The 21,399-nt window shown below is 48.7% G+C and overlaps 1 long non-coding RNA gene across 1 annotated transcript in view; it reads right to left on the bottom strand.

The window, feature by feature from the left end:
• Window positions 1-1,844: 1,844 nt before the first annotated feature.
• The window catches only part of LOC143373343 (uncharacterized), a 158,448-nt gene continuing 138,893 nt past the window's right edge, over window positions 1,845-21,399 (bottom strand). Inside the window, exon 4 of the long non-coding RNA XR_013086448.1 lies at window positions 1,845-1,932. This is a non-coding gene — a long non-coding RNA (uncharacterized LOC143373343). The remainder of the gene's footprint in view (window positions 1,933-21,399) is intronic.

Below are 21,399 nucleotides of genomic sequence, written 5' to 3'. Positions count from 1 at the left end.
ATGGCGTGCCGCGACGGAATAACGCCGCGCGGGGGCCAACCGAACGCGGCGAAACAGTTCCGCGTGTATCGATATTAATTATCGAAATGGCGGGATGGATTTTAACGAGGCTCGGTTTCACGGGACGCGCCGCTCGAACTCCTGCAATTTGATATTTATAAAATGGAGGCCCGACGTCGATTCCCCGTCGATGTTTAAAAAAAAAACAGGGGGACAAGCGTTGAAATTGATCCGCCAACAGACAGCTAACGCGGGACCGCGAAATTAAATTATCAGCTGCGAGGCCGAGTAACGCGCGTTTAATTTTCATGCAAAATTTCCCATTCGTTCCGGTAATATTTGATGGAAATGAGCGCGGCGCGAACGGGAAACGGTGACCCGGCGGATTTATTCACCGTCGATCGCAAATTATATGAACGAGGAGCTTTTTATAGCGCCTGCTTTGCTTTCTGTTGTGTCATTCGCCCGGGCGCAGTTGGAAAATGGTTCGCGCGGAGACGCGTACGCAGAATATTCGAAGTTGCTTCATTGCACTTCGAGTTACCATTCAGTGGAGCTTTCAATCGCTCGGAATTATTTACCGGTCTGAGCCAAGCTTTACCACAGGGCATGCCGGTGCTCTAGTAAAGCGTATAAATAATTACACTTCTGAAAAAAATTTGATTAAAAATGCACTAGAACTTCTGCAATTTTAATGGTTTTAAAATCACTTTAAATAATTCACTTTAAATTAAATCGTAGGCCACCATGTGCAACCAGAAGTTTAAGTATCGGTTGGCAAGTGGAACATCATTAGCTACAGTTTATCAATTTTACGTCACATTACAATCTGCACCCCCCAATTAAAATATTCTGTTTCATTAACGTAGGAAAGTCGGGGTTCCACAAATTAAGCAATCTTTTAACATAAATTTCTAGTCTTTAGTGCTGGTGGATTTACATTTCTAAAGTCACTAAGAAATAATTATATTCTCTTGTACTACAATTTTTCGATGGTGATATACTACGAACGCCTGCAACGTTTTAACTTTGCGACCCGAACGCAGCGGCTTTTTGTCGTTTTCGTAGAGAACGCGAGTGGCTGATTTCAAGGCGTTTCAATTTGTGGTTATGGGTTATATTTATCGATGACTGGGTAATTTTTTCACCCCCTCGAGGTTAATTTTGTTTTTAAATATTGTACTGTCATCCAAACTACGCACGCCTGCAAAGTTGCAAGACAATTGGATAGTTGGAAGTGGATTAAATTCGAGTCGCCAGATTTGAACCATACATACATCAAACATACAAGCAGAGAATCGAAGCTGAATAAAATCGTTTAAAAACAGTCTCACTCACTAGCGTCTCTGCTTCGGAGGGAAAAGGAGAAGGACGTAACGTTGCAGATTATTGCCAGGATTTGGTATCGACCCGTGCGAGCAAGTCGTTTGCGCAAACATCACGTCCCAGCAAAGTTGCAACGATATATCCCGATACCAGATGAAAGCGGCCCCCATTTGCCGGGACTCCTCGGCCGTGGATGCGGCCGCGTTAATAAGGCAAACGGAATGGGAGAGAAGGGGTGATCGGCGACTTAATTCCTCTGCGACCCCTTTCATTTTTCCGCGCAGCTGCGACCATCTACCATTCCCATCCATCGCGCCTCGTTATTAAGTAATATCGGGAGATTTCGTCTGCCGGTCCGATGCGCCGATAAAATTTTCATTTCGCGGTTCGCTGGCGGCGTCGACCGTTCGAAACCTTTCCCCATATCTACGGGCCCGCCCCCGCTGCTCTCGCCTCTTACCCCCCGTGCTCGTCAACTCGACCAGCCAACTTTCTGTGCCGCCGAGACCCTCAATGCATCAGCTTTCACCCGTCGATGCTCCAATTAATTGGCAGATCCTTCGAATCCGCCAGCGTTTTGTCAGCAGCCACGTTCGATCCTCGGGGCTGTAATCGACAATCCAGGCGTCAGCATTCTGCTCCTTCTTCTCGCAGATAAACGATACCCGCGAGCTCTATCTCCCGGCGAGTAGACAGCGCCAGGCCTGTGCTAGGCGCGGTAGATTAAGCCCGAGTTAGGCGTGGATTTGGTCCGAGTTAGATGGGGAAAGGCTGCGGGGAACTTGGTCAGAGTTCGCCAGTCGGTATCTGCGGGAGCGTCGAATCAGTTGCTCGGTCGCTTTTCAGAGCAGACTTCGGGTGGACAGAATATAAATATTAATTATTAAACGCGCTTATCCACTCTATTTTTTATCACGCGGCAGAGTGGAATAGGCCTACAGGGGATACCACTGACAAAAAAAAAACGCATCAATAATAGTACCCCATGGGTGATGTGAAAACTTATTGATAAGGGTGTCGCCCCAATGCGCCACGCGCGGTTCATACGGCACGGGCCTGAGGCGCTTGAGGCTTCTGGGCCGCCGGGGGCCAAGACGCGCGGCGGGAGAAAGGATGCGTCGTCTCTGAAACTCGGCCGAAAAGATCCCTTAATTCCCAAGCCTGTTCTAGACGGTATAGGCTCTATTTTATGTATACATCTTGTATATTAAGGGATTTCCCGTTAAATATAATAATAATAATAATAACACTTCTATTCGTTGGCATTGACGCGTGGCTTAGAGACGAGCTAGCGTAGAGTTCTGTTAAGAAGCCTGCGGAGGTGTTTGAACAATGTAGTCCTCCTGCGACGAATAGTTTTGTTGAATATAATTACCCACTAAGGCAGTATCGCCGGCGTACCCCAGCTCCAACAATGGACCGTCTCTCAATGACTTTCTAAGCTTGAAAGCACGAGCAGGTGGATCAAAGATAAGTCGAACTTCGCCGCTATCCAGTGGAGCCTCGAGCGCCAGAGTATGCGCCGACAGAACCGTCTAATGCACGAAGGCAACAGATGCAAGATAATACTGTCAAAGCGTTTCGACTGGCTTCTACGTGGCTGAACAGAGAGCCACCGGTGGACCCGCGGGACCGAGCTGCTAGCTGGCTGCTTCGACCGGGACCAATTCTATCGGCGACCGGGCCACGTGATCCGCATTAATTCGCGCGTTTTCCGCGGTATCGCGACGCTTCTGCATCGAGCGTAGATCATTAGCGGGACAGGTTCAATTAGGGGCACGAACGACCGCGTTAAACTCGAACGCCCGGCCGAAATGGACTCCCTCTCTGACAATGGGTGCACGCGCTCGCGTCGTCGAGCTTTTTTCGTCGTTCCTGGGACCGATCGGTCTGCGCGATTCGATCAGGCACGCGCTGGACACAGTAATTCGCCCATCGAAACTCCCCTCGCGTACGCCCGCCCGCGGATAACTTCGCGTTTTTATTAATCACACCGACGCGGCCTCCTTCGAATGGCCAATCGGACGCCGTCGCGTTGTTTACCGACCGGCTGGAAATTTACGCCGTCCACGCGAGCCGGTATTCAATAAAATTATAAAACGGCTAATTGTGATTCGAGGATCGCGCGGCAATGCCGGTGAAATACAGGATCGCCGGGGACTCGATCAAACGTTCGCCTGTTACCTCGTCTGCGATGCACATTTCCCTGCGATCCAGCCGTAGGACGCTGTAATACCTTCGCAGTTTAATATCAACCGATTAAGCCCTCAAATACCGCTAAATTGGAGAATTCCGTGAAAAGAGCCTCTCTTGGGAATGCATTCCGGAGTTTGCCCGATCCCAAGGGAGCAAAGCATCCATGCTCTAATGAGTGGCTCGTTAAGTAGCTTTGAAAGTGAAACAAGCTCGCTGGTATCGTTGCAGAAAGTCCCTCAACTACCTGCCCCGACGATACAAAGCCACGTAGGCGTGTAGTGTCGACGGAGGGAACGAAGTTTAAAAAGAAACGACGATGAAGGATAACATAAGACGAAAGCCTGTTCAGCCGTCGCGTAATCAACTTAAACTCCGCCTCAATTCGTTACTGACGGCGCGGTAACCTGAGCGGAATTTCAAGCAGCTTCCTATGCGCGGCGACGGTAATCCTTATCAATCAAATTTGCTGCGGCGAAGGGGGGGCGGGGTGGGATTTCGTTGGAAAAACGTGTTGCTCCAGCGGGAATGGGTCCTGTCTTAGCGGGCAACTTGCCGTGCAGCTGAAAGCTTTATAAGCTCTCGATACGCTCGACGCGCAAAGTTAGCGCGCGTCTGCTCCTCGATCGCGGAGACTCTAGCCCCACCTTAACGGTAGGGAACGATATTATCGGCGACGTTGCGTGAAGCCATCGCCAGCGGAAGAGAAATTATAATGTCGGTGCAGCAGTTGAGTCCTCCCAGGTGGTTGGATCCACCCAGTCGAGTGTTTAGGGGAGGTTCCGGTCTAAAAGTCGATTTTTTTTTAATTTCATTCTTCGAATGTTCAACCTCTTAGGAATAAGTGTTTAAAAGGATTTATTGAAATTCTGAAAATTCCTGAAGTTATAGGCATCTGAGTAGCGGCAAATGCATGGGTAACACTCGGCCACTCGGCACTCGGGTAAAACTTTAAACGCGTTTTTCTCGAAACAGTGTTCTCAAAACGGTGCGACCTGTATTTCCAAAAGTTATTATCCGATTCGACTGAAACTTTCTTTTATGTTGAAGAATATACTTCTGGCTAGGGGGGATACAAGAAAAAAATACAAAAAATTGAAAATTTTCAAAGGCGTTGAAAGGATGAAAACTAGGGAAAAAGTGATTTCAAACTTCAAGTGTCGTTATTTTCTAAAAGAATGTCATTGTGTAATTTTTTTCTCTGATTTCTCCCCCTAGCTAGAAAGGTATTCTTCAAAATAAAAAAAGTTTCAGTCGAATCGTATAATAACTTTTGGAGATACAGGTTCCACCGATTTGGATCAATTTTTTGACACCTAGACTTTAACGACTTCTCCAGTGCCGCCTGCAATGCTTAATTATAAAACAAAAAATATATTTCTATAATTTAAGATATCCTTAATACAATGCAAAAAGTCCCATTAAATTATATATAGTAGTTTTCCTTTAATTAATTCCCAAAGATCACCTATTCTTATGGGCTCTGGACCGGAACCTCCCCTTAAATCGAACTTTCATTCAAGATGATCGAAGGAGTACAGTGAATCATGTTTCGTGTAGACAGACTTGCTGAATCGTCGCGCACGGTTTAACGATACCTTCCCTTGGCTTTCTTGGGGATTTCCGATGAATGTACTCGATGGTTTCCAAGGGAGTCTTGTTTTCCGTTGCTCGAAGGGCGCCAGCAACTCCATTAGCGAAATAACAACGAAGGGGTCGGTTAATACATCAGGCGATTATATCCAAGGACTCGGACTCGGCGGTAAACAGCTGACCAAACAAGCTCGTTGCCGTTGACACGAGTCTTATGGTAATTTTATAGAAAATCGATGCTGCCGTTCGTCTGCCGACCACGGTGTCCGTCGCCGCGAAACGAATATCCGAAAACATTCGCGGTACGCTCGCCGCGATCGCGCTGTTCCGCCAGAAAATACTGTTCCCGCCTGTCTCTCCGGTGGACGAAAAATATCCCCGGCCTCTTGTTTTCCCTCGCTGTACAAAACCGCAGAGGCACACTGGCCGAGACCCGTGGAAAAATCTGTTTCCGAAATTGATCGCTGGCTAACTCGGCGCTCGAACGGTCTACTCTCCATTTCAATTGGAGATTCATCGAAGTGGAGGGCTCTAAAGCGATTACAGGATCTGTTAGCTTCCTTCCTCGGAGTGGGGTATTAAATCATTAATTGCTTAGGGAAATTATTAACCAAATGGAATTCTCCGTGGAATTCATCTATCTGTGATCGATTGTTAAAGAAATGCCCCAGATTTCGTTCTAAAATAGTGATGTTTCTGTATGGGGTTATTCACGGTCAGATTAATTGTCACGAGCTCGTTGCATCGTTACGTTTTCACGCCCCTGAACGGTCATTGCGTCAGAGACCCCTCTTTAAGCCAAAGATACCGGAACATCACCACTATACTGCTGACCCCATAAACCGTGCCATGGAGGAGGTCAATCAGTGCCTCGCGGATATAGATTTGTTCTATCTATCTATATCGCAAAATTCATTTCGGAATCAATTGTTTGACCAATTCATAGTATAATCTTTCAATCTCGCTGTAGCGTTTTATTGTTTTGTAGTACGCGGACGGTTTAATCTTACTTTTATTTACCTGTATATTATGTACTCTAAAGGGTTTTTCCCGTATATAATAATAATAATAATAATAATAATAATAATAATAATAATAATAATAATAATAATAGTAATTACAGGGCCTTCTTTTCATCAACGATTTAGGCCAGGTCCACCAACAATCCAATTACGATTCCCCAATCGGCGACTGAATTACGCCAGGCGGCCTGTTTTGAAGCGACCGTACACGCAGGTGATCGATGCCGATGGCCCCGCGTGTTCGATTTAATGGGAGCCTAATAACCCAATTAAAAGGGGATTGGTCGGCTCGTAAACCCAGCTGAAATCCGTTGAAAAGCGTGGAAGCGATCGTTGCCTTCGATGCTGCGGAACAGTATCGTAAGGGGATCGTGGCCTCGATCACCACGAAGTGGCGGTCCCTTCGATAAATAGAATAGGGAAATTTATCAGCGGCCCCTTGCTCTCTTCCCCATGCGCTTCTATTTTCACGAACTTTCGTGTTTATCCGTTCGTTCTCGAGGACGGGTTACCGGCCCCCGTTACGCCAGGCAAGCGGGGATAAATGGAAACGGTGCTCGGGCGAGGAAATAAAATTTTCACCTCGATATCGGGCGCTACCCACCACCCCCTTCTCGGCCACGTGTATTAAATTACGGTCCAAGTAAATACTCGTTCGCCACCGTGGATTTGCTGCAACCAGCCACCCCCCGAGTATCACGTACAGCGCAATACCCGAGGGGGATGGTTTTTCATAAAAAAAAATAAAAAAAATAAACGATCGGCAGGGTCCACGTGGCCGCATGCCACGCTCTTGCTCCTTTTGTCACCGCGTTACCGCCCTCCCCTCACCCCGTCGTCGTTCCGCTCCCCGACGACCCGCCCCACTGTTGGAAATACTCGAAAACGGAAATAGTCGCGAGGATGAGAGGGTGAGTGGAAGTCGGACGCGAAAACATTCCACGAGCCGCTCACGGGCGACCAATTACGCCGCGGAAACTGCCATCCATTAAAGCCCCCTCATGCTGTCCCTATTAGTTTCCTCGTTTTTTCCTACCCATTTCGCCCCATTCTCCGTCTCCCGCGATCGTTTCACCTGATCGGACGGATTAATCGCGAGCTGATAGTTTCCACGTGATACGGAGCTCGTACCGCGTGCCCGCGCGGTATTCTGCCCGGCCACTTATTCTACTGAAATATTCATAAAATTTCAGCGTAATTTCAACCGTTCGGGTTGCGTGCGCGATTTCCCAAGCTATGATGCTGCGAGCGCTTATTTCTGTGCGCGAGCTGAGGGGTGAGGAAATGTTCGTTGGAAACGGGCGATATCAACGGCGATTTGGAAAATATTCGGTGGATGGTTGGTTACAAGGGTGCCCGTGAAAAGAGTGGAAAACATGGGCGCGGAGATCAGCCAGGCTGAATTGAAAGTGTTTCGAAACAGGTCGATTTCGAGTGAGGCATTCGAGGCTCGAGTGGAGGCTCCACCCGTCAGCCAGAGGAGAATCGACGAGTGTGTCGAGTAAAAGAGTTGCGCGTAATTACGACATCCCGAGGGGTTGGAGAGTGTTTGAATCGTCGAGTCGGCACCGATAACGGCTCCAGGTTTTTCACTATACGCGCATCCATTCCTTACGTGGGCGATCTCACGACCAAAGGAACTGAGAGCCACCATTTTACCTCGCACTCTCGCTCGCGACTTTGGAAATCCACCGAGTCGCATTTTCGCGCTCTTCCGAGCATCGGGGCATCCCTGCGTGTAGTTGAATCGCCTCCTTAAGCGAAGTTTTAAACACGATGACGATTCTCGCTTTGATCAGTCGCGAACAGCGATTTCAGAGAATTTTTCCACTCCGAAACCTTCCCGTTTCCATTCGTTTCGCTTTGTACATTAAATCAAATGGGAGACACTTTTTAAAATCGCATAACTTTTTTAGAATTGGTCCAAACAGCTTGAGTTTTTTTGAGAAGCTAGAAGGATTAGTTTGCTAACTGACGCGTTTCGTCGTTTTGAAAAAGAAATTATTTGTTTGGAATAGCGAAAAGAATAGTAAAAGCCGATTTTTAAACTTTTTTTGTGAGCTTGTAATTGTAATGAAAATTCAAAGTTTAAAAATCGACCTTTACTATTCTTTTCGCTATTCCAACCAAATACATTTTTTTTTTCAAAACGACGACACGCGTCAGTTAGCAAACTAATCCTTCTAGCTTCTCAAAAAAACTCAAGTTGTTTGGACTAATTCTAAAAAAGTTACGCGATTTTAAAAAGTGTCCGATTATTAATGCGATTCACTGTAAGGCTGAGCGATGAATGGGGAGAATCGAACTCTTTTGCAGGCTATAATCGAAAAGTGAATAGTTTTGGAACCGGCATTACGGACGCTGCGGCGGTTATTAATATGTAAGGGAATAAGGGAAATCAGGTTTTGCCAGAGAATGGAACGCATTCGCGCCGGGGGCGGAAAATTCGCGGCGTTTGTGGTTGCCATCGCGTCACGCTCGAGGACCCCTCGATTCGAGTGGGACATCGAATGGACGAGTGGCGTGGCATCGGCAAATGAACGAGCCCCGACGAAATTGCCGCGACTTTTCGCGCGCCAGTTGGCGGCCGCTGTACATTAATTATCGCGCTGCGGATCATTGTACGGGGATTAAAGGGTTCCGCCCTAGCGAAATCATAACGGGTATGTGCGTCCGCCCGCAAGCTCGCGCGCCAGCGTATTAACCAGGAAGCAGAGCACATATCGTGCTAAATATTAACAACTTTTGGTAGTCCCTGAATTTAATACGAATATAGTTGCAGCAACTTTCGTGTCATTCCCATGCTTGAAGCTGTCAACCGCAGTAATTACTTCTCGGTATCCTGTTTCAGTCCGCGCATCAATGATCCCTGAAATGCATAAGAGTCATCCCCAGATCACACCACCCCATCACCATAATTCTTCGCCTGTCTTGTGCTCACGTCGCCGCGGACGTCGTAACGCACGAGGTCAGCTTGTAAACCGTTTACGAGGGTGAGAGGTTTACGAAGCAGTAGCTCGGATGAGGCTACGTTTTACAGTAATAAAACGGCACACTCCGTATTCACAACCGCGAGTGATAAGGGCACGTAAATCCCCGATTCGCCGAAGGGGGTAATGCACTGTTCCAAGTCGAATGTAGAAAGTAAACGTAGATCCTAACGATTAAGGGTGGTATTTTCCTCGAGCATTAACGCAGCTCAACGATTCTCGGCTACCGAAATATCCTCCCCCGCCGATCCGAAGATATCCAGGCTCGACCAACTCCGCGCAGGTGCCGGTTGACATAAATTCGCCGCCATGGAAAGACTCTCAGCGGCGCGAGCATAATTCGCGCCAAGCAAGGACTAAGGTTCCCACGCACACCCGCGCTCGTCCACACGAAACGGCGCTTATTTAAGCGGAGTTTAAGCGGCTGGTCGCGGCTGCACCTGCTCGTAATTGTCCTGATATTTGCCCTGCCTTCCCTCCCCCGGCTCCCCCATCTGTGGCTTATTTATTAATTGACCCTAAATTCTGGCACCAAAGTGCATCCAACGGGGGTGGTTTTTGGGCCGGCGCGGCACCGAGCACGCGATGCTCATCGGCTCGTGAACGCCGGAACGAGGAAGAAGTTGAATGGGGTGATAATGAGCGTGATAAAAGAGAGTACTCCCGGGGGCAAAGTGCTGGAACGTTCTGATTTCGGGGATGGAACGGGAAACTGGCCTCGCTGGGCGCGTTTTGTGCGCTTATTTCACGCTTGTGCATTGATAGAAATTCAGAGTATGGGATACTGAAGTCGAGGGCTCGAAAAACAGTCTGCGAAAGGTATTCGAAGAGGGACGCGGAAGAAGTTTCTTCTAAGAGTCGTAACTTTAATATGTCCAAGCAAAATCACGTTTCTATGAACCGCCTTGATATCTTAAAATACTACCGCTGACACGAAGTGGTTAATTAGAATGGAAGCGTTTCCATTGAATGGCCAATGCCTTTCCCAATGTCTGGCCACTTTTTTCTGGGACAAGCTGCGTCGGAATGTTGAAGCAATACAGTAGCTGCGCAGCGAGCTTGTACGACATTTTTCGAATACTTATCGCATTCCGTTTGACGGGGCGCGCGTGCCATCGAGGCTGACTGAATATTTCACGGAACCGTCGCGTTTTCAATTTCACGAGCCGCCCTGGCCGCGGCCAGGATTCTTGACGGATAGCGATTTCGACTTTTCAATAATCGGGAATCGCGTCGATATGCAAATTCCCCAATTCCGTCCGAGCGGCAAGATGAAGCACGCCGAGCCGGGATAAATCACTGGCGGGTCAGTTTCCATCGGACAGATTTATCCTGATAAATTCCGGCGGTCGCCAGAACCATCAGGAGCAATGGACATTGGAAAAAGGATCGTACAGTTACGCGGGGACGCTCCGGTTGACGTTAATGAAATGAACAGCTCCGAAAGCGTTCATTACAGGCGCGTGGAACGAAGCAGCATCGATACATCGTAGAAAAGAAGCTGGCTTAAGTAAAGAAAGCCTAGCAGTGCTTCCCAACTTTCCATGGACATTATCCAGCTGACAAATAAAGAAGTTTCTCTCGAACAAGAGAGTGGAAAAATAAATTAACCGCAGCATCATTGCGTGGAGCACTTTCTACATCGATATTATATTCACACACTCGCTCTAAAGGGTGGTGGAATTTTAATTAAAAAGTTAATTTAAAATCTACATTGTTCAAACTTGAAAAATATCCAAGCAGCGCGTGAATTTTTCACTCCGTCCGCGCCTGGACGACGTAACGTCGTCTCCGTCGATTCTACCGCGACGAGCATCGAAATAAAAGTCTCTCGAGTATCTCAATTCTCCTTTTTCCCCCCCACTTCGTTCTCTATTTTTCCCATGAAATTTTCACGCCACACCAGCGTGCCGCGAGAGTAAACGGAAACGCTGCCAGGCATTCGTGAAATACATCAACCGCGTTCTGCTCTACAATTATTCACCGGTTGTGTACCGCGTGCTTCGCCATTGATGTCGCGGCTACCCCTTGTATCGTATTTTCGGCCATTCGCGAAATTCTTTCCCTGGAACATTACGAGTGCCGCATCGAACAATATTGTGTAGGTGATGCGATATTTATTTACATCTTGCGAAGCCACGCGCGAGGCACGATCCGCTGCGTAGAGCGGGCCTCGGCGAGCTTTTGTTATCCTCGTCGATTTTATATAATATCCTCCAAGTTCTTGATTAAATCAAAAAAATATGTCAAACAAAAGATGTAGATCCGGACAAGCAGCATCTTTTATGTTCAATTACTTTTTCGCCTGCGACAAACGGTTTTCGTGTGAACAGGCTAACATTTTCGACAATGCCGCGAAATTCGCAGTGTGAACGCACGCAGAAGTGGAGAAATATCCAGCAATATTTGTAAAAATTATGTATGCTACTTTTCTTATCATAGACCTGTGTTGAATACAAGAAATTAAAAAAAGCATTTTAAAACTTTTTTCGACTAACTTATTTCAACTCTCCAATTTGCAAGTCGTAATCCTACGCTCAAAACTAACGGCTCAATCAAAATTGAGGATATCGGATTTTTCTCTATAAGAATTTCACGTTATAAGACTTCGCAACAGTGTAGCCCAAGAGCTTGCTATACGCAGACCCGCAATTTCGTGATTGGGGCAAGGAAACACGTCTGAAGAAACTCTCGCGTGAAATCCATCGCGAGTATCAAGCCCCGTACTCTCGGGAGAAGGGTGACACGCGTGTAAACAGTCCCACCTTATTCCAGGGGGGACCACCAGCGTGTATCTCGCCCTGTTCGGATTCGAAGCTAGGATTCGATTCCTCCTTGAGTAAATTCAGCGATCTACTTTGCACCCTCCGCGCAGAGGTAACCAAAACCCGAGTACCCTGCTGCGTTTACCATGGAATAACTTTCAAGATTACACTTGACGAGCGATAATTCGCCTTCAACCCCTTTGCGCAACTATTTCCACCCTTGCCTGTTCAATTATATTCTATCGTTGGAAGCAACTGCGGTCGTCAGCTTCCAAGCAGCTGATCGAGAGTGATTCAACGGATAAATCGATACGCAGAATCGGTTACCAGGTCGACGTATTTCGATTACAACCCCTGTGCCAGCAAATTCCAGCGTCTCGCGGTCGGGCCATGGTTCAAAGGATTCTAATCGAGTTGATCTTGGATCGGGATCGCGCGATCCGTCATCGGGATCCGTGTTACCCAACGCGCGTCACTGCTATCAATAATCGTGTCGCCTACAAGGGCTGCGAGAGAAACAGAATGAAAGATAGAGCAGGGTAGTACAGAGGGGATGGAGAGCGCGTCGATTCTGGTTAATCGAATTACTAGGGACAGCCGCGATCGCGGCGAACCGGTCAGCCGAAAGACGAATGGCGTCGGTGGGGGCAATTTCGGGCGAACCGATGGCTGTGAAATTTTCGGGGTTTCTGTAAGTGGGCTCTACGTTTCGCGGAGGGCCACTTCAATCGCGGGCAACCGTGTCGTGAAGCTCGTTCCTGCAGCTGGCAAAAAATACAGATTCCTGATCGAGTGGACGGCTATCGGGGCTCGATCGATTAACAAATTTCGAGGCTCGATTGAAAAATTTGATTCGCGGGCCGGCCAACTCGTGGCAGCAAGAAAAATAACCGAGTAAACGATGCCACTCGTTCTCGTGCTTCTCCGCTCGGCGTTCTCGCCGAGGCGAGCTTAATCACTGGACGCGCGTTGCACGCGTTACCCTGTCATTTTTTCCCTGTTGCCCGAGGGAGGGGTGTGTGAAAAATGTAGAACGGGACGGGACTGTTCTTTCACGCGATCACAGGGGTGGATGGGCCGCATAACGTGGACGCAAGGGCGGCGCGTGATTTATTCGTGGTATCAATCGAGCCTGGCACGCATACAAACACACCGAACTTCTGGGGATCGTTCGCTCTTCCTCAGAAGCTGTTGCACCGAAAATCCGATCCTTCGAGGCTGCCAGCGATACGTTACCGCTTTCAGCAACGAGTGGAAAATCGAATAAGCTCAGAAGCTAAAAGATGTTTTCAAACGAGAATCGCTAACAAGGAAAGATCCCGAAACCGAAAGTTCAAAAAATTCTGAAACTTTGTGAATATATAGGGGATTTCCTCCTGATTGCAGCGCAAATTATGTTTGCTGTCCAAATTCACTCTAAGCGGGTGGAATTAACCCCTGAAAAATCGGCTATTTTCCGATTTTATTTTGTAACTCGCAATCAGTAAGAGATAGGAAAAAAGTTTCAAGACAAAAGTTACTTACTTTAATTAGATCTATCATTTGGTGAAAAAATTATTTTACAGTTCGCGAGTTATAACACAAAATCGGAAAATAACCGGATATTCAGCGGTCTATTACAGCCCCTTAGAGTGAAGTTGGGCAACAAACAAAAACTGCGTTGTAATGAGGAGAAAATTCACTACATATTCGCAAAGCTTCAGAAATTTTCGAATTTCCGGGTTCGGGATGTTCCCTTGTAAGATATATTATTCCACTTGTCCAACGCTTTTGACGATTTGGTAAGATGTACTGAGTGTGTTTGGCAACAGATTTAATTTTCTATTATCTATTCTCGAACACCCTGTATATCTGAACTATAAATGCGAGGTGCACGTTACTAAAAAGTTAATTGCTTGGAATCTTATCAAGAAGCTAAAGATTCCAGCTCCAACGGAAGCCACTTCACACTCTTGAAATTTTTATCCAGCCAGGAGTTTGGAAGCGAATGGCCAATCGAGCTCCCTATCAATCGTATTCGACAAGCGCACAATCGGCCAGCCTTTTTCTACATTCACGCTGAGAGATTCGCCCCCGTAAAAGCGAAATGCGGGGTAGAATGCTACGGGGTAACAATCGTGCAATCGATGTCGCCGCGACGCAAACAGCTTCCCTCGTACGTTCGTAGAAAAACACAGATCGTGCAGTTCTGGGGGCCTGGTAGGGGAATGAAAGCGCGGAGGGATCGAGGACCGGTTCAGCTTCTTGCGATGAGCCACGACGCAAGTCTAGGCTATTCGGAAGTTCCGCTCGATACAAAACACGTGACCTCGTTGTAGAGCCGCCTGTCACGCCTTCCACTTCGAGAACTACCCTTAAAACTCTGTCACGGGATGTTGCGTAAACCTGCACAATTCCTTTCTTCGCGAAGAAAAGCTGTCCGCCGAACGTTGGCCCAGAGGTCGCCAGATCTCTCGGCACGATCGCTTCTTTGTTCCCAATCTGTCTTATCGCGGCAACGTCCAGACGCTCAACTATTTCAGAGCCGATAAAGAAGCGGAGCTTGAATATTCCCGGGAGCAGACCAGACACCGTTCGACAACTCCGAGTTTCATCGAACGATTCGAAGAGCCAGTAGACAGGTGAAAAAAGATCGAGCTCGCGGAACTTTTCGACAGACACGCGATACTTGGAGGGGTGCGCAAGCGAGGGGGAAAAATATTTACCCTTCTGCGCGCGTTCCGGCAACAAAGGCTACCGGACAACGATGAATAATGCATATTCGATGGAGCATCGCGTCATAACCGTTCCCGTTGCACCCGAGATCGTCCCGTCTTTCCCCGTTCCGTTATCTCTCGCTCGCCACCCCTTTCGTTGCGCCGCTCGAGCGCGGCCGCAGCCAGTCGCTAGCCAAGGGGAACGTGCCGGCTTTACGAGGTTACAATTGCCGAACTGCTCGTAAATATATCCACCGTTCATCCTTAAAGGAATCGAAGCGACGGGATACGACGCGACTCGATTCAATGCAACGTTATCCTCCCGTACAGACTTTATTATCTCGCCCACCCCCGTCCGCGCAACGGCCACGCTCCTCCGAAACGACGACTTACTTCCACCTTCGTTTTCGGCAGTCCCAATCGCGACGCGTCCACCGAAATCGAACGGAAGTTACGACGTACCAAGACGAAGCGGACGCTCGTCAGCGAAGATCCCTCGCGATAAATCCCTTTGCCCCGCGAATTAAGGGAATCGAGGGTCGATCCGCTTCGATTTCTTTGGCGCGATAAAACGTTACCGGTCACTATTGCTTTGGACACGGAGATGCTCGATTTTTCTAAATCGAATGGGAATTCCGCTTTCGAGAGCCAGCGGATGTGGAACGTCCGAGGAATGTGGTGTAAATCGGCAGATGAAAATTTATCACGCGAAGGGAGAAATCTTACGTTTCTGTGGGTCTGAAGGTTCGTTCTGCTGGCAGACGAAGGTTGGTAGATGCAGCCGAGGAAGTGCGGCAGCTCGACTTCCGGGGCGCGCTATTTAAATGTCAGTGGCAGCTGCACTCGCGCACGAGGCTGTTATAGAGTATTTTCACTTCTCTTTAGTTACTTTATCTTGCCGACGTTTGACACGTTTATTAAATAAACGCGCAAGAGTTCGATCGTGGTGGAAGCTACGTTTTATTTCGTTCGATTACTGCTAGGACTTCCAATGAACTTTGGAAAAGAACTTTGCTATCTCGTCAATCGAACGACACAGGGATGTCTGACAGGGGTGTTCGCGCACTCGCGATCAAAACAAGACTGAACGTCGTAGCTGTTTCCGATTTTGAAAGGGCATCGAAGAACATTGAGGTAGGCAGGTAAGAAAGGGGTGGGCGATGCTCGGTGGTGGGATTCCAGTCGCGTATTCTTAGCAATCGAGGGAATTAATTAAGAGGCCACAATTTTTATTTTCCCCTCGTTTTATCAACCATTTCTGCACTGAAACTTGCAATGGTCAATTGATTCTGCTCTTACTTAGTCTCGCGACACTGATCGCGGAGAACACAAGCTCGCGACTGAATACGCGAAGTGCATTCGCGTCGATCGAATCGCTTTCTGCCACGTGCTCGCCCCTCGCGATTTTCCCACGACCCGTGTGGCCGAGCCAATCCGTTATCGGTGTTCGATCGCTCGCCGATCATAAATCCCCGGGTACGAAAATGCGACGGATCGGTTGGCAACGCCTCTCGGGGCTCTCCACTGCTTTCGCTTTCCCTTTGAAGACGCCACCAACGGAGAAAGGGAAGAAAAACTGTGTCTGAAGACACCCGACGGCGGATATAGATGGTTCTACGCTGCTCGGCACCTCGACGCCCTTTGACAATTTTCACGTAAAGGGCAACCCAGAATTCCTCCTTGAACAGGTTCTTGAGTTCACGCGAGGGATATTCCGGGGAAAGTAGACGTATCGCGGAATATGAATAACGGAGAAAGTGTCCGGAATTCGGGGACTATATGCAGACTCCCCGAGCTTATAGAATTCAAACACAATTCGTTCCCGCCCGTAGCGATCGCGGTGCTATCGACGAGGTAGATAACTTTCACGCGACGTTGCATCCTCGAAACCCACCACTCCGCGTGGCTCCGGGGCACCGAAAGTTCCCCGACACCGCCCCCTAATGTTTCATTATTTTATACGACACGCCGGCGGCCGGATAAATTCGCGTGCAGACTCGCGCGGCGGGAAAGAACGATACTATGCTGCACTTCCACCCCCGTCGACCGTCCTTAATGCCTCGGATAGAGGAAAGTTCCAGTGGCTCGGCCCTTTTTCTTGCCCGGTGCAGCCTCGAAACGCCTGTCGCCGAAGGTACCGATGCCTTCAGCTGCTTGGAAATAATAAAAGAGACAAGGGGCGAGGGACGGGCATAGTCCTGAAGTTTCCCGATATCGTTCGAGGACAGAAGGGGTTGGTGGGCGTTACCCGCTCCCTGTAACTTTTCCCTGTCTTTATCGGTAAACAATGTTCAAACCCCCCCTACCTCCCTCTTCCCCATCTTCTTCTTCTGTTTTCTTTTTCCGCCGTCCCCAGTTTCGCCGACGCTCGCCCCGACGCCGCGCTTTTGTCTCGAGGATTCAATTACTCGTCGCGTTACCCTGCTGAAACGACCCGCGGAGTTTTTAATTAATACCGTTGAAATTTATACGGCAACGGTCCTCCTTCTTTCTTCCCCGGGCGACTTTAGACGGGGCCAGGGGCTTGCAGATAACGAAAGACGCCCTGGAAGCAACGTCGGGATAGCTGGGGCTTATACCGGGCAGGTTGAGCAGGGACGTTCCGTCGTTGTCCTTGGCGATATAAATTTTCATCCCGCACGAGGTTTGCTTTCGATCGCGGCAGCAGCTTCTTGCGAACCAGAACTCCGCCAGTAAATTCTCGTTTCGCCGGTTCCATCGGCGTTTGCCAGGCCCGCCTGGCTTCTATGTAGTTACTTTTCGTTCCCGTGGAACGACAAATCGGAATCCCCTTGGTACCAATTTTTTATCGTTTCTCTAGCTGGCTTCCAGTTGTCGCTAAACTAAATGATCGCCCTATGATCTCGCTTAGCTACTGCTTTATTAAAGCCTCCACCCCCTCCTCGCTGTCCCTGTCAACGACTCCTGAGTGCAATCCAATAGGTCGACGTGTTGCTTCGATTTTCAAGTTTCAATTAATACCGTAAAGTGGGGGAACATTGGCAACAGGGGATAACATTGGCACATGCCGGGGTTACATTGGCACCTACAGTGACTCGCATTAATATTCGGACACTTTTTAAAATCGCAGAACTTTTTTAGAATTGGTCCAAACAACTTGAGTTTTTTTAAGAAGCTAGATGGATTAGTTTGCTAACTGACGCGTTTCGTTGTCTTGAAAAAAAAATGTATTTGGTTGGAATAGCGAAAAGGAGTTTTATTAAACTACTCGATTAAATTTTAATATCCACACACGAAAAATGATTAAATTATTCCCTAATCGACTGAACTACTGGACGTGGCTGAACCAGTCTTTACTGACTTCAGAGTAGTAAAACTTAACCTGTTACTGCTATTTATATGATGTGCCAATGTTACCCCGTACCGGCTGGTATTTAACATGTATTAAAGAAGAAAATGACAAAAATTTTATGCATTTTAACACTTGTAGTACAATCACGAAACATGCAATGTTATGATAGAATACTTAAAGCAACTGTAAACATTTTAATTTTTACATTATATAACAAAATGTATCAAAAACCTGCCAATGTTCCCCAATTTTACGGTACCATCGCTGAACTGGAAGCTCCATACGGACCCGCGACACTTTCAATTTTACACGCGCCTCGTGCCTCGTGCAGCGCCAGTAGTACGAGTCAGCGGCGTAGCGGCAGTGGTACGAGTCAACGTAAAATCGCACAGCCTCGCCCCAGGTTCGCTGCGGAACTCGATGGAGCCGCGTTGGTCGCGTCCATTACGCGGTAAGTGGAAGAAAAGTGCGCTTTTCTCCGTCGTCGGCGGAGTTCCCAGCGATAGGAAGCACAGGGGCGAGATTCCACGCGGGACCGCCGAAGGAATTCGCATTTTAATCGCGCGGCGAAACGGGGAAGACCGATGGTCCCGTCGCTCGGTTAATCGCGGGAGTTTTAAAGTTCCCGCGGACTCGTTGGAAGATTAATCTGGCCGCGGTGGATGAAAAACGCGGGAGGCGCGAACGGGTAGTTTAATTAGTTAGGAAGAAAAACGTATCGAGGTGAGAGGGCGTTTCTGAAGCCTCCAGGTTGGAATAAAGAATGATCTTTCCTCTCGCCGAGGCGAATCCGTCGCGCGGCTCCGGGCGGGCACTGTGCAGCTCGGGAACAGTACAGCGAACAGCAACGTTCTGCTACTTGCCGACGGGCAAGCGACAATTCAAACAGCTGGTTTAATTGTTAATCGAAACGCAACCGCGCGGCCACTGTTTTCGAACGTTTGATAATAAGCGCGAGTTAATTGTTCGATTTAGCGGCCCGTCGGCTAGCTATAATCAAAGCCCTTCGGGGCTTTGTTTGTTTTGCGTATAATAGCCGCGGCGGAAAATGCAATTTCGATCGACGCCAGCCGTGATACCTCTGCACCGCGCATTGACTTGCAGTAATTTACTTGACGCCAGCGCTCCACTTCCTCGTCCATTTCCATACTCGACCGTTTCGTATTTGGGGATGCAGCCTGCGCGACCGTTTCGTTACACCAACATTCCATCTCCGTTCACATTTTCACGGACGAATTGCAACGACTCGGTACTTCGTCGATAGCGATATTAACGGCTGCGAACCACCGAGCCGATAGTAGGCCGAAAGCTTCGCGGTGACCAATTAAAAATCCCGCGGCTGCCTCGGGAGATCGTTCGCGTGCGGCGCGACGGGAGACGCAACTAATTACAAGGGTGGAAAAAGGAGCGGAGGGGGGTGGAGCAGCTGAAAAGTCACTCGAGAAGGGAACAAACTGGAGCGCGAGGCCCTCGAGCGTGGCTGATACGAGCCGTTCTGGGTCGAAGCGGGTTGTCGGCGTGCGTTTCGTGGTTGACTCGATGCAAATGCCGATCGGGGGGGTTTGCACACGTGTAAACCCGCGCCAGCAACGGGCGCAGATCCTCCGTCGGTCGACACAGGGAACGGCCGGCGGTAATTTTGATTACAAGTCGCAAACGTGAACGAGGCCGCGTCGCGGCGCGACGCGACGGGAATTTGTAAGGGCCAGCGACGTGTAATAGCCACTCGAAATCTACGCTGGTGTTAACGTTCCCGCCGTATCCGACGTCAAGCCCGAGCCAGGATGAACACGGGGACAGCGGAATGGACAATACGCCACTTGATACCGCAATTGCGCTATTCGCGACACCATCTCGCGTGTAGCATCGCGCATTCGACGAGCTTGCCAAGCCCCGTCGCGCACTTGTCCGCGAAAATCTTGTAGCTTGCTAGGGAGCGTTTGCAGGGGTGTCAACAATCCCAGCGAATTATTGCGCAATCACTGTTCCGCTTTGGATACGTCGCTTGTCGGTGGACAAGTCGTTTTAACGAGGAGCTTCGTTCCGCGGACAGTCGGATTGTTAAGGCCCTTAATGCCGATGCGGTGTACATTTTTCAAGCCGAATGGAACGTTGGTCACCCGTTAGAAGGTGAAGTTAATGCTGCATCCCGCATTGGAAATTCCTCGTGCATTCTTTCTCGCGGAATCGCGATGTTTGCTAGGGATCCTCCAAGCCGTGAGCCAGAGCCGAGGTGGGCGACCGATTCCGATCACGTCTGGCCGTTTCTTCGCGTTAAAATCACCGCGATTCGTCTTTGTAGCTGTTCGCTTCCGAACCGGCGTCCGCGGAATCGTTGCACGCTGGGCTGACTGGAAGAATTTGCAAGGATTCCCAGCGGGGAATTCCTTCTCGCTCCCGTAGACGAGACCAGCTTGCCACATCAGCGGAACCGGTGGCCCCGTTCTGGAACCTCATTACGCTCTCCCCGAAGTGCAATAATTCAGCGCGAGCGGCCTCGGAAAATCGCGAAATCCACGTATCGACGCTCGTCACGGGGTTCAACGGCTGTCAGTCCTTTCTGGAAATTCGCAGCTCGTCCAGGCCAATCGACAATTGCTGGCGCAACGGTTATTGAAACGGTGGCTCGAGCGATCCGGGCGTTTAACAGCTTTGCAGAATGAACGACAGCCATGGCGTTTGACCGTAAAATGCTCGCGCTCTGTACACGCGATTTCGCGGCGTTACACGCGAAACAGTTGCCACTTGCCGTAAGCACGATTGCGAGGGCCAGGGTGGTTCCGTGTACAGTTTTGGCTGGAGGGTGTGCGAACCCAGCGGGACAGGCGAAACAAGGAACTTTATGCTTCCACCTTGATTTTATTCGACAGAACTCCGTTCGCGTGGAGTGTTCGATGGCGTGGCCGCATTAAGCGATCCGCATTCAATGAGCAATGGGCAATACGGGGCGGTTAATGGTGCAAATAAGAAATAAAAGCACTCGGATGAACTTGCAAATTGAGTGATCGATAATGGCAGCAAGGTTCGAAACGATAATTACTTCTGAAGCGAGTCGACAATCGGAGGAAAGGAATCTGACCGCGTAATTGAACCGCCACTAATTGATCGGCGTGTTTGCAGCAATTATCGCGAAGCTGATGAAAGGAGGGCTTTCCAGTAACCGAGAAAACCGAGGAAATTCAGAGGAACGGGAAAGAGTCGGTATCTCTAATCGGAGGAAAAAGCTGCTGATTGCAACCGTAAGATGGAGTTCGTTAAACTTATTCATTTTGGATATGAATTTTTAAACGATTTTATTCAGCTTCGATCCTCTGTTTGTATGTTTGTATGTATGGTTCAAATCTGGCAAATCAAATTTAACCCACTTCCAACTATTCAATTGTCTTGATACTTTGCAGGCGTGCGTAGTTTGGATGACAATACAATATTTAAAAAAAAAATTAACCCGTGGGGGTGAAAAAATTACCCAGTCATCAATAAATATAACCCATAAGCACAAAT

Source organism: Andrena cerasifolii, chromosome 9 (genome assembly GCF_050908995.1).
Source record: "Andrena cerasifolii isolate SP2316 chromosome 9, iyAndCera1_principal, whole genome shotgun sequence".
NCBI lineage: Eukaryota > Metazoa > Arthropoda > Insecta > Hymenoptera > Andrenidae > Andrena > Andrena cerasifolii.
The sequence above is the reverse complement of the archived record's forward strand: the minus strand, read 5'-3'. Positions and strand labels throughout refer to the sequence as shown.